At 42.5% G+C, this 12,664-nt stretch overlaps 1 protein-coding gene across 3 annotated transcripts in view; it reads left to right on the plus strand.

Moving 5' to 3' along the window:
- Nucleotides 1-12,664, plus strand: part of LOC309706825 (semaphorin-3D) — a 104,004-nt gene that overhangs the window by 18,853 nt on the left and 72,487 nt on the right. The window lies entirely within an intron of this gene.

Here is a 12,664-nt window from a genome sequence, read left to right on the forward strand (position 1 = left end):
GGTTGAGTGTGAACGTGTCACCTAGGCTTAGCAGACTGTGTTGATAAAGTATAAAGTTGCAACTTGCAGACTTGCTACTTGGTGCTAAGTAACAGACTAATGAAATGCTAAAGTGTCACTCACTAACGCTGGAGCTCAGACTTTGACAGGCCATACCACACAGCAGGGCATATAATTTGTCAGATAATTGCTTTAAAATGCTCCACAAGTGCAGAGAGGTCCAGTTCAGGGACTCCAGTTAGCTGAGGTGAAGCCTTGCAAAGATCAGCTGGGAGTCAAACATTTTCAAGCATTTCACAAACTGAGCTACAGAGAAGTGAAGTCGCAAAAAGTTAATACTAATACTTATGGATACTTATGGATACAGTAGCTGTGTTAGTCTTCTTTTCTTCTCTGACACACATGTGAACATCGTCCCCTAATGAGACCGAGATGAAGGCAAATCCACGTCTCCCTCTAACAGGAGCTGGTATTTTACTGTGTTAGACTAAAATAACCTCTAATGTGATCTCTGCATTTTCTGGCTCTCTCACATACATACAACCGCACAGATCACCTCAGGGCGTGTTGCCACTAAGACATGTTATCTGGAAGTGCTTTAGTTAACGCAGGGGAAGAATCTCATAATGAAAGCTCCTCTGTTTCATTCTCTGCTTTGAAAACTGGAAAAAGTAAATAGCTTTAAGCCCAAATTACTGTTTGAAGGTTCTTTTTTTCTCTGTGAAGAAGAGGAGGTATTGCTTAGAGAAACAGAGCTGCTCATGTCAAGTTCAGTTCATGTTTATTTATATAGCGCCAAATCATCACAACAGCTAACTCGAGGCTCTTCAACCTGTAAGTAAAGAGCCTCCAGTAGTCAGGAGAAAACCAGCAATCAAACCAGTCAAACAACGCTTTATGAGAAGCACTCGGTGAAAGTGGGACAAATCACAATCAGAATACTTTATATAATTTCCTTGAGGGTTAATAAAAACTTCCTTTTAACTGGAAGAAGCATCTGGCTGAACCAGGCACAGGGACGGACGATGTTTCATGGTCAGATCAGGATGGTTCCATGTTTACGATTGCGACCTGTCCTGTGCCGCCGTTCATCAGCTTCTTTCCTACTTTATTTGGATTGGCGGTTAAGGAATTAAATTGATCTTGAAATGAATTGAAGTTGGCACAAAATCAAAATTCTGTGTAGATGTCCCAGACGGTTCTGGTCCAGCTGGACGCTGTTTTTCTATCCTTTGTTGCACGCTTGTGTTGAATCTCCTTAATTCACTTTCAGATGACCTGATTTATCTCATATTGACTGAGATGATTGTGAATTTGATTTTCGCCATAATCAAGCAGCCCCACTGAGACGTCTAAGGTCTGTACTGTGTTCTGTATGGAAAAGTTACCATATTTTCCGCACTATAAGGTGCAATGAAAATCCTTTAATTCTCTCAAAAATCGACAGTGCGCCTTATAATCCGGTGTGCCTTATGCATGAACTCTGGTTGTGCTTACTGACCTCGAACCGATTTAATGTGCTACACGGCGCTCAAAAATCTGTCAAAAATGTTTTAGTACGACTTTGCTAAGCTACGAAGCCGCACCGCTTGATGGATTGTCGGAGCATTACGGCTACCATATCAGGAGCCTCGCGGAGTAATCTGGGTCCTAAACTCCGTCCCTTCAGGTCCCAAAGTCAAATGAACACTGCGACATCACTGAGAGTTACAAACTGTTAACTGGGTAGCTGTAGCTCAGGCGGTAGAGCAGGTCATCTACTGATTGGAAGGTTGGTGATTTGATTCCTGGCTTCCCCTAGTCTGCATGCCAAATATCCTTGGGCAAGATACTAACCATAAATTGCTCTCCGATGCATCCATCGGAGTATGAATATGGGTGTGAATGTTAGTTAGAAGGCACTAAGTAAATGTGCTTGAGTGAATGGGTGAATGCACAAGTTGTTTAAAGCGCTTTGAGTGCTCAGAAGAGTGGAAAAGCGCTACATAATAGAACCAGTCCATTTACCAAACTGTCTAATTTCTTTCATCTTTAATAAAATGATCATTGTTACACCTGGTAAAGCAGCAACAATCAAGTTTAACATCCAGGCATCCATGAAAACAGGATTTATTAAATTCAGCGGAGTTAGAAGTTAGCAGCAAGTTAGCTCGTTAGTTTCCACCTAAACATGATATAGCATGTTCTGACTGAGAGATTTCTGAAACATTAAAACGTACAGCTCTGCTATCACTTCCAACATAAATGAAGACAGAAAACTAAACAGCAGTGACATTTGTAGGGTTACTGAAGTTGGGCTAGCTGGTATATAATGATGTGCTACGTGTGGCTAGCGACACAGCTATGTTAGCATAACATAAACAGTGAAGCTGGAGGATGAACGCTAACTTTTTTCCACTCGATAAAAGTTAACGTGAGGGTTCCCAATGGATAGGGACAAATGCAATCGCATGGCAGGATGCTGTAAACGGACCAAACTTCAGTCAGGAGAACAACTGAGATAATCCATCCACAATACGAGGTTAGTCGTTAATATACTGCAGCAACACGGGAATAGAGCAGCTGCGGAGAATTCAACATTAATGAATCAATGGTACAGAAGTGGAGGAAGCAAGAAGAATGAGTTGAGTAAAGTTTGATCTGATTTTGTTTCGCCTAATGCGCCTTATAATCTGATGCGCCTTATGGTCCAAAAAATACAGTAGATGGATTCAGCAAATCTGTTGCGATCGATCACACAGGCCTAGAGACCTGCTGGGAACTATTTGGCAACCTCCAGTTGCCAGGTAGAAATATGTGTTCTGGTTACTGTGAAATTGGTTGCTAACACCATTCAGGCTGACCAGGCTACTTCCAGAGACCAAACTCTGAGCTTTCCAATGGTTTATAAAGTTTCGCTGTAAGCCAAATATATTTGTTTTGGATGGTGGACATTTCATTAACATGAATTTTGTGGATAAAGTTCTTCATAGCAGGAATTATACAGGGTCAGCAGCAATGAAGGCAGAGCTATTGATCCAGGAGCTGATTAATATTATAGTTAGGTTAAGTTTAATTTGTGACCCAAAAAGTGAGACTACACCGATCCAAGCAGCCAATGAGGCAGAATATTTTCCCAGCAGTCTGTAACGCCACATCTTTAACCTGCAGACATTATAAAATCGCTCAGATGACGATAAGAATCAAAGCATCTCAAACTTTTGCACAACAACAGCGTGTGAGGGAGTTTGATTAGAGACAGCGGGATTGAGTTCCTCGGTCATCAACGAGCTATTAGTTCATTCTTTTCTACCAGGAAGTCAGAAGGACTTGCAGTAATTGCAGTCCCCTCCACTTACTGGAGATGTTTGTGCACATTATATTCAGTGCTGTTGGGGTTTTATCAAGAGTTTGAAGGAATGCGGGTTATGCTGTGGAATGAATCTTAACTGAATTTAATTATTGCCGTGAGGAAATGGAGGAACTGTTCACCATTAGTTTGATTTAACGTTATATTTCTAACATCACAGGGGCACAGAACCTCCTCTCGTTCCACATCAGCGTTAAACTGGACCATAAATGTTTCCATAAGTTACTGACAAATTGTGTTTGGTCCTTTGCATCACTTTAACGTGCGCTGAAATACCGCTGTGCCCATTTTTAGTCACAGCTCTTTGAATTGTAACACGCTGCTGAGTTTCTGCCTCTAATACAGAAAAGGTTAAACTACTTTCTTCAAACTACTGATTCAAATGGAGAAAATAAAGGCTTTGTTATTTTATGTTAATTGCTAAATGGCTCTGTTGGACTTGTAGTTTATCCTGTGAAACTGAAGTGTACACAGTGCTGTGCCACATTAAACCAGAAGACTGTAAAGCTGATTCAGCTGTTCCAGATGATCCAAAAATGAAAGGGCTGTGACTTCTGGAGCCTGCTGACTATAAGGGATACAGTCATATAATAGATGTTTAAACCAGTAGCCACGGTGACATCATCCATTGTTTTGCAGACTTGTTTCCAAAGCTTCTAATTGAAGGTTTTAGCCGTCGCCATCCAAGCTTTTTTTAAATTATGGAACTGAGCGAGGGCAATCGTACCAGGCTTCGTTGTCCCTCTGCACGTTACTGGAACTGTAACGCATCAAATAAACATTATTTTGTGTTTAATAAGGCTTGAAACTAGAGAAAGTGTTTACTGAGGTCACAGATCAGTTCCCAGAGGCAATGTCCCCCCTTTTATAAGCAATCTGTGGTTTAAACCCGGGACCCTTTGTTACCAGAGAGACTTCATCAAAGGCAGCCGAATTAAAATAAGTCAGTTAAACCTGATCCAAACACAGTGATCCTGAACACGCCCAAACACAGAGAGGAAACCGTGCACCCACTTTAATACTTTTCTTGGGAAAACAAAGGATGGCGTAGCTGTTTGGGTTGAGCTCTTCCCTTCTGCCTCCTCCATAAAAATCAAAGTAACCACCTCAGAGTTGTCCTTTATATTTGTTGACAGTTTGTATGTGAGATGTTAAACAGCTGATGTTTGCACCTCATCCTTTTACTCTAAACACGCTGACTAAAGACTCATTTCAGTCTGTTTAGGTCTGTTAGGGATTTAAAAGCCTGACGCACAAACTTAAGACCCGCGGCAATAAAACGAGATCCGGCCTGATTAGCCCGAACACATCCCGTATAATTACAGAACACGCCCACCCATTTGTACACCGACACACATCTCGTGTCTCCGGATGCTCAATCAGCTCCTCACCTTTGATATGAGGGGCACGTCTGATGACTCGTCTTCTATCTCTATTGTTACAGAGGGAATAAAAATCGTCCTCAAGCTCGACTCTGACGCGCTGCAGCTCTGGAGTTTGTTTCAGGCCCAGTTCACAACCTTCACTGACATGTTAGAAACAACCGAGCTGAGCCAGCAAACATTTATTCTGAGGCCGCGATGGTTCTAAAGAAGCCAATAATCAGAGGAGACTGCTTTATTTGGCTCAGTCACTTTCATTTATAAATCCAGTTTCTTATAAACTTCACAGGCCAAACTCCCGAGGCTTTTATTGGTAGTTCTGCTTGTCTTTAATTTACTCATTCAAATCGATCTCACTTTCATATTCCTGAGTGTAATCCGTCTCTCACTTGGTGTTGCATAAATAACGTTTTATTCGATGTAAAATAACCATAATCTCAGCTCACCTCACTCTGAAGCGAGTTCCCATCCTAAAAATAACTGTTAGGAGATTTTATTACACTGTGTGTGCGTGTGTGTGTGTGTTTACCTATCTTTGTGGGGACCAACAACCCTTATGGGGACAAAAACCTGGTCCCCATGTTTGACGGCATTTTTGAGATTTAAAATGTGGTTTTAGTGTCAGGGTTACAGTTAGGGTATGGGTAGGTTTAGGGTAAGGGTTAGGCATTCATTTTTCATGGTTAGGGTTAGGGGCTAGGGAAAGCATTATGTCAATTATATGTCCCCACAAAGATATGAATACCCGACGTGTGTGTGTGTGTGTGTGTGTGTGTGTGTGTGTGTACATTTGGATGCTGTCTGTGTGTGTCTGTGTGTAGAAACATCTCCTGTCCTTTACAACTTGAACTTGTCCTTTAAAAAATACCTTTTCTGTTTCCCAGGGAAACTTTATTTGCTTCCTGCTCCTTGAATCAAAGGACACAATCAGACCGACTGGACAGGTTTAATGTCAGGCACTTAAAAGATACAAAGGGTGCCGAGTTTGTGACACTTTCCCACTTCAGGGCTGTAAAAAACAGTTTGGCTTTTTAAAACTTTATTACAGCTGTTAGAAGAACATTTCCATCAGTAACTGCTTTCTCTTTAACATCATCGCACTTCAGAGCTCCAGAGTCCGGCTAATTTCAGCTCCATTGTTTCCTCCCATTATTCAAATAATAAAGGCCTACTGTGTGTTTGAGTTCCTGTAGAGTGTGTGTGTGTGTGTGTGTGTGTGTGTGCGCGTACTCATTGTTAAAGACTGAGTGTCCCAGGAGGAGTTTGATTTGGATTGAGCTGCATTTACTGTTCCTGCACGCTGAGCTGCTGTTTGTGAGTTTGCAGTAAACGGCCTCCTTATTGTGAGGACGGCTCAGAAAATGTTTCCGCTAATAGGAAACAGAAAGCGTGGAGAAAACACAAATCTCTGATAAATAAACGATAAACAGGAAGGTTACAGGTTGTTTGTGCTGGAAATCTTTTTCAGATGATTTTTGATGTATTTTTAGCTGTTAGTGGACCGAGGGGCTCTAAATACACAAACATTAGAAATCAGTAAACTAGAACTCTGCTGATGCGTGACCCATAGTTACATAGTTATTAGTAAGTTGTCACATTAGCTCAGGGAGGCAAGCTTGGTTTCTAAAGTTCAGGGAAGGTTGGCGTTTAAAGTCAAAGATCATTAAAACAGTCAACAACCTTTGTTTTGTAGAAACTGACAATTTAAGATAAAAAATAATGTTAAACATATTCATAGCTCTTCCAGTGGTTATAAACAGGTCCAGCTGTTTCTTTTAACTCTGTCACGGTGGCTTCAGTACTTTTAGAAATCCTCTGCCTCCACCGAGGGCTCGTGTTGGCTCATGATGACACTGAAACACACACCACACAGTGAAAAGCTGTCATCCTTTTTGATAAATCCCTTTAGCCTAATCTTTGTAGGCAGGCAGACAAAGGGCTAAAGCTAAAGTGTGTGAAACATATGGCTCCGGGTCCAGAAGTGACCTGTCAGAGAGTCCAGTGCGGCCCACAGGTTGGCTTTTGGAACATGTGGAAATGAAAGTGTCAATTTTGGTCTGTTAACTGTAATTTTGTCACTTTTATAACCTTCTTACTTATAGAGACAAAACTATGGCATAGTTCATAAATGTATTCATAAGTGGCTATATTTATTTATTTATTTATTTAGTGAATGTACGTCTTAAAACGTAAACCCAACGAGTCACATTGATGGCTTTCTTTGATTTACTTCGTTATAATGTATAAAAACAGCGCCGTATTGTTGAAGTTGCCTTTTTCTTCCATCATCTGAGCGATAAAATGTGTCTTTAAACTTCTTCTCACTGAAAGAGAAACAATTTGAAGGCGCTTTTGTTTAATAGGCTCTGTATTTAGTGAGCTGGCTCACTTAAAGTCAAATTAGGTCGAATCCGTCCCAAGAAGTAATAAAGCGCTTTTGCAGTCCTGGTCAAAATGTTCCTTTTAGCTCTTAACTCTTAAACCTTTGGTGGAAACACATGAGACAACATCCATGATGGAACCTCTGGGGCTGAAATATGAAGCAGTTGCCAAAACTGCAATTTCTCTAATGGCTGCTTGAGACTGGCTCCAAGAGTGAGTGAGTCCCCACAGACTGCCATGTTGGCGGATCAGCCTGCAGAGAAAATGTTTTTGCTCTTTCTAGCTAATTTGGTCCTTTTGTAGCAACTGTACACAGACTTGGACATTTTGTAACTCATGCATTTGCAGTCTTGGTGGCGTGGGCTCTTTGAGTGACAGGGGGTCCTGTGTTTGTGGAGCTTGTGCCTTCTGGAGCATTTATTCTTTGCACTGGTCTGTAGAGTAAAGTGTGTCCTTTTGGTAAATAAAATGATCTGTGGGAATGTTATCTATGGCTGATCCTCGGGTGTCTGTGTCTCTGTAGTCTGTGAACGTCTGGTAACCTGATATCTCTGCTTTTCATCGTTTCATCCTCAACACAAAGCGGCTCAGTGATGAACTCGAGGTTTCAGATTTAAACTTTATGTTTATAAAATCAATTTCATTTCATTTTTCCTGTTTATGTTCCCGGGAATATAAGCGGAGTGTCCTTTCCTTATTACTCCACGTTTCCTATCAGTGAAATATGAGTATAAATATTTAATATAGATCTGGTGTTAATCGACCTTTGGTGTGTGATGTAGGGTGTGTGTCACTGTTTGTCCAGCTGTGTGTGTGTGTAAGTAGTAAAAGCCAGAGCAACAGCAGATATGGAGGCAGTGGGAGGAGGTTATCTCTGCTCCTCTCATACTTTATCAACACAGCAGAGATTCAAACCACAGATACACACCGTGGACGCACACGGGTCACACACACTGCATGGCAGCCCGGCTGGGAATGTCTCTGCTCCGTCTCTGCTGCGTTTCTCGGCACGTCTCAGCCTCTTTGGCAGCAAAACAACCTGCATTTGAAGGTTTAATGCGATTCCAGAAACTGAGCTTAGACCGATGTACCGGCTGGTATTCGGCCTGTTGGAACGTCGTCCACCCACCAGTGGAAGGATTGAGATTCTTTCCTGACCACAGTCATGTAAAAATGGCCTGTTTTCTTTTTCCAGACATGCTGGGTATTTATTAATTCTTCATTTGTAAAACGATCACAAACCTTTCTGTGTGATGTAATATTTTTCTGGTTAGCATGGCTTAAAAATGCTGAAACACTGAATAACTGAGCTCAGTCTGCTGCAGTGAACTCAGTTCAAATGAAGTGTGATTTAACAAAATGAAAATTAGTTACTAAGTAGACTTGGATATCTGTAATACAACCAGGTAATAAGTGAAGTCTGTGTATGGGGAAACACTGGAGTATGTAGCAGTGCTGTCACATTAAAGCTTCAGCGTTTCATACAGAGATCCAGAAGGCACGCTCCTGCTTCAGTTTCATCAGGAAGCATCAGGAATAACGGATATGCCCGACAGTCCGCTCGCTGTGAAGGAAACGTGGAGCTCCGATTTTGGCTTCAGGACAAATTTTCAGGAACATTTTTGCTCATGGCAAAAAGACTTGAGATCACAAACACAGGCAAGCTGCAATCCGTTTCCTTTATGGGAAATCTGTCCTCACGCTTAAAGCGGAGGAGACGAGAATGCCGAGTCGAACCTCTGCACCTACAAAAGGAGCCAGCAGAGGCGGTGTTATCAGGAGGCATCCTGGGCAGATTCCAGACTTTCCACCAGAGGATTTGTGGGCATATTTATGAGACCTCGGAGCAGATCCAGGGGAGATCCCGGGGAGATTACTTGTATCTGCACTTTGAGTTCTTCTGGATCTGGAAATCACTGGTGGGAAGCAGAGAGTTTGAATACCTTTCTTAACCTGCTGCCACTTCAGTCCTTCAGTGCATGCATGTTATTATGTTAAACTACTCAAATCACTGCCAGCTTTTTAAGTCCAACTTTTCTTATTTGTAGACACACTTTAAAGAAATATTGCAAATTTCAGATGTTTGCAGTGTTGCTGTGCCTGCTTTCATTCAGACTATCTTTGATGCTGGATGAATTTCCTTCATCAGAATTAAAGAAGCCATTCGTTGCTCCTCACGGGGTGAATACCTCCGTTTTTAGCAAACCTCTCGTGTCTCACTGTGTGGACATGAGAGCAGCCTTTAAATTTATGTCTTTGTCACACCCTTAGCTGCGTAGCGGCTTTTAACGCTCCCCTCAGACTGATTGGAATCTTTCATGAACTTCAGCTCATCTGGTCAGACTGGAACTTTGCTGTCCTGGGGTTTGAAGCTTTTGGGGAGAAATATGGGCGAATATTTGAAGACTCATGAGGCGTTGTGGTACAGATGAAGAGTGATGATTCATGCAACTTTTTTTTTTCCCACAGAGGGCTATACACCCTTAGACGCAGTATGCAAAGAGCCAACTGAGACAACAAAGACATTATGGAGACATTTTTCAGCGTCCTGCTGATGAAGATGTAACTTGTTGGCCCGTCATGTGGTCACTGACTCAGTCTCAGAATGATGAATGTTGATGTGTAATGAATAGAGTTTTAATGGGCTGTTTGGGCTCTTTGTGGTAAGAAATACATATAATATAACATTAAAAATAAAAACATGTTGCATTTGACTGCAGATTTGGATTATTAGAAATGAAAGTGGTTCCAGTGTTCCCCACAGATTTAGATTCTGTTTGTGGCAACAGGAGGTTGCACCAGCTTTTTAAAAATGTGTTATGAAATTATTCCATCTACAAGTTTCTGCTCTGCAAAGGTCCGAAGTTCTTTGTGGCAAATAACAGAGCTGCTCTCCACCGAGGCCGTGCACATTACCTCCAAGTCCACCTTTTGGAAGCAGAAATTTAAACCTGCTGCAGTTTCTAAGGTTTGTAGTAGAAATCCGGTCCAAGATGGTAGAATTGGAGTTCTGGATCTCCCCATCCAGTGAGCCAACTGAAAGGGAAAACCATGAGACAGGAAGGGCGCCAGACTTTAAAACTAGCCATAATATGCTCATATTAACAGCAAATGATGGATGATTGAAGCCCCTAAAATATTTGGATGTCTGATCTCTGGCAGCAGGTTTGGTGAATGATATTTATTTTATTAGTGGGGATAGGTTAATTGGATAACCCAAATTATCACTAGGTGTGAATGTGCGAGTGAATGTGAGTGCGAATGGTTGTCTGTCCCTGTGTGTTGGCCCTGCGACAGACTGGCGACCTGTCCAGGGTGTACCCCGCCTCTCGCCCTATGACAGCTGGGATAGGCTCCAGCGCCCCCCGCGACCCTGAAAAAGGATAAGCGGAAGCGAATGGATGGATGGATATTTTATTTCCAGCTTCTCATGTATAAGTCACATGATATTCTTCAGCAGAGTCCAAACAGGTGAACGGTTTCACAGATACTGAAGCTTGAATATGAAAGAAACACATTTTCATCCGATGTCAGTGTGATATTTCCCAGGTATGAATCCATGTTCCAAACTCTTCTGGTGATGTTATATCCAGCATTTCCAGCAGTTGTCTCTCTCATTATCCCAGCTTAATAATGGATAGATTACATTGGGATTTAATGGAATTTTCATCCCTTGATGGCAGCTTGCTGTCACCTATCATCCAGTCTGCTTCTGGTTTCATCATGAAGCTAAAAACATCATTTTTATGTGCTGTTCCATAACATATTAATGCATACCCACTCATGGCGTTTCCCACAAAAGAAACCATTGTTTGAAGGAACAGATGCCTGTCCACACAGCAGCACGTACTGCATCTGAAATGTCATTGTTCTTCAGACCTGGTAGCTAATGTTTAAGTCACTGTAGCTGCAGGGCCGTCCTGCAGCAGCTCTGAAATCAGATCAGTTCTTCTACCACCTGAAGCATTAAAGGCAGTAAACTCGATGCAGAAGTTCTTGACTGCAGCTTGCAAAAATCTGCACTTCAAAGCTGGTTTCTGCCATGAAAACGTCTGTAAGTCCTCAGAAAGCAGCAGAAGTGAAACAGTATCCTGCCTCCGCTCCTTTAGCTTTACTGGTCGGCTGCCAGAGCCGCTGCTGCTCTGCACGCCGTTATCGGCTGTGCCGTGAGTGGCTGATGGGGGTTTGAGCTGCCCGTGGCCCGAGTGACAGCCGTCAGAGTAATGAAGGCCGCTTTTCTTTAAGAAGACAGAGGAGGGGGGATGAAGATGAAGAAGAGGTGAAAACATGAAAAAAGCGAGGAGGGGGGAAACAAGTTTTAGAAGTTTAAGCCTCACATGTATTCACGGCTTTGTCTCGGTGTGAGGAGATGTCGGCAGGGTCTGCTTGTGTGGGGTTGTCTCCCCGCTGGTTGGTTGTTTTTTTGCTTGGCTGCTCCCAGTGTTCCCACCGCATCCAGTGAATAGACGCTCCTTTCACTGCTCCCTAAGGCGCCTAATGAAGGGAGGATTACTTTATGTCTTACTCACTGTGTGTCAGTCTTTCAGATTGCTGTGCGCGGACAACACAGCTTACACTACAAGACAGTTTGAATCCACGTGAGACGACACTCAGACATTTCTGTCTCCAGTGAAGACTCGATCGATTTGCATGTGTTTGAATGTTGCAGTGACCCCTGCACCGAGGCCTCCTGATGCAGATCAGGGCCTCTGCAGAGAGCTGAACAGATGAAGATGTGCTCGTATACATCTCCATCACAGATTCGTCGTTTTGTGAGTATTTTTGGTGGAAATGGCTTGATTGTCATGTTAATGCTCTTTTTTTGGGGGGGCTGCACATTCTTCCCTCTTTTTTTATTTCATGGTGCTTTTAAACGATGCTGAACATCCATCCTTTTCTCAAAATAAACGTGCCATTCGTTGAAAGCAGAGGATTTTTCTATCATCCCTGTGAATGTGAGAGTGGCAGCCTGTCCAGGCTGGACCTGCCACTGAACTCAGACAGGCTCCAGCCTCCCACTGCAGCTCTATGCAGCTTAAACAAATGCAGTTCTTTTATTTGTCAGTACTTTGTGGAAATAACTGGGCGATAAGTAACCTGCTTGTACAGTGAGTCTCTCGTCCTGCAGACAGACTCTTTGTCTTGTATTTTATGTTGAACTCGTTCGACTGTCATGTTTATGCACTTTTTCAGCCATGCATTTGCACATTCTTCTGTTTTATGCAAGTATAGTCCTATCACAGAAAATACTTTCACATTCTGGTATTTTTATTGAGGAGGAAATTAGTTCTGGTCTCTCTGTAGGAAAATAAGGGCGTGGTCCTCGTCTTCCAGCAGAGACACCAGACCTGCCGCTAACTTTCTTTCTTTTACACCTTTGGCTGAATACCAAACTTTAAAGCTCCCTTCAGACTGATTGTAATTTCAGGCCGTTATGAACCTGCAGTGAAGACTTACTGACTGCTCAGCAAACATATGGACTCGTGTGTTATTGCAATATGTCAGAAGTCAGGTCGTCTTTAAAGGAGCGTTCCCCAGACGGAAATATCTA

Source organism: Aulonocara stuartgranti (assembly GCF_965226115.1).
Source record: "Aulonocara stuartgranti genome assembly, chromosome: 5".
Classification (NCBI taxonomy): Eukaryota; Metazoa; Chordata; class Actinopteri; order Cichliformes; family Cichlidae; genus Aulonocara; species Aulonocara stuartgranti.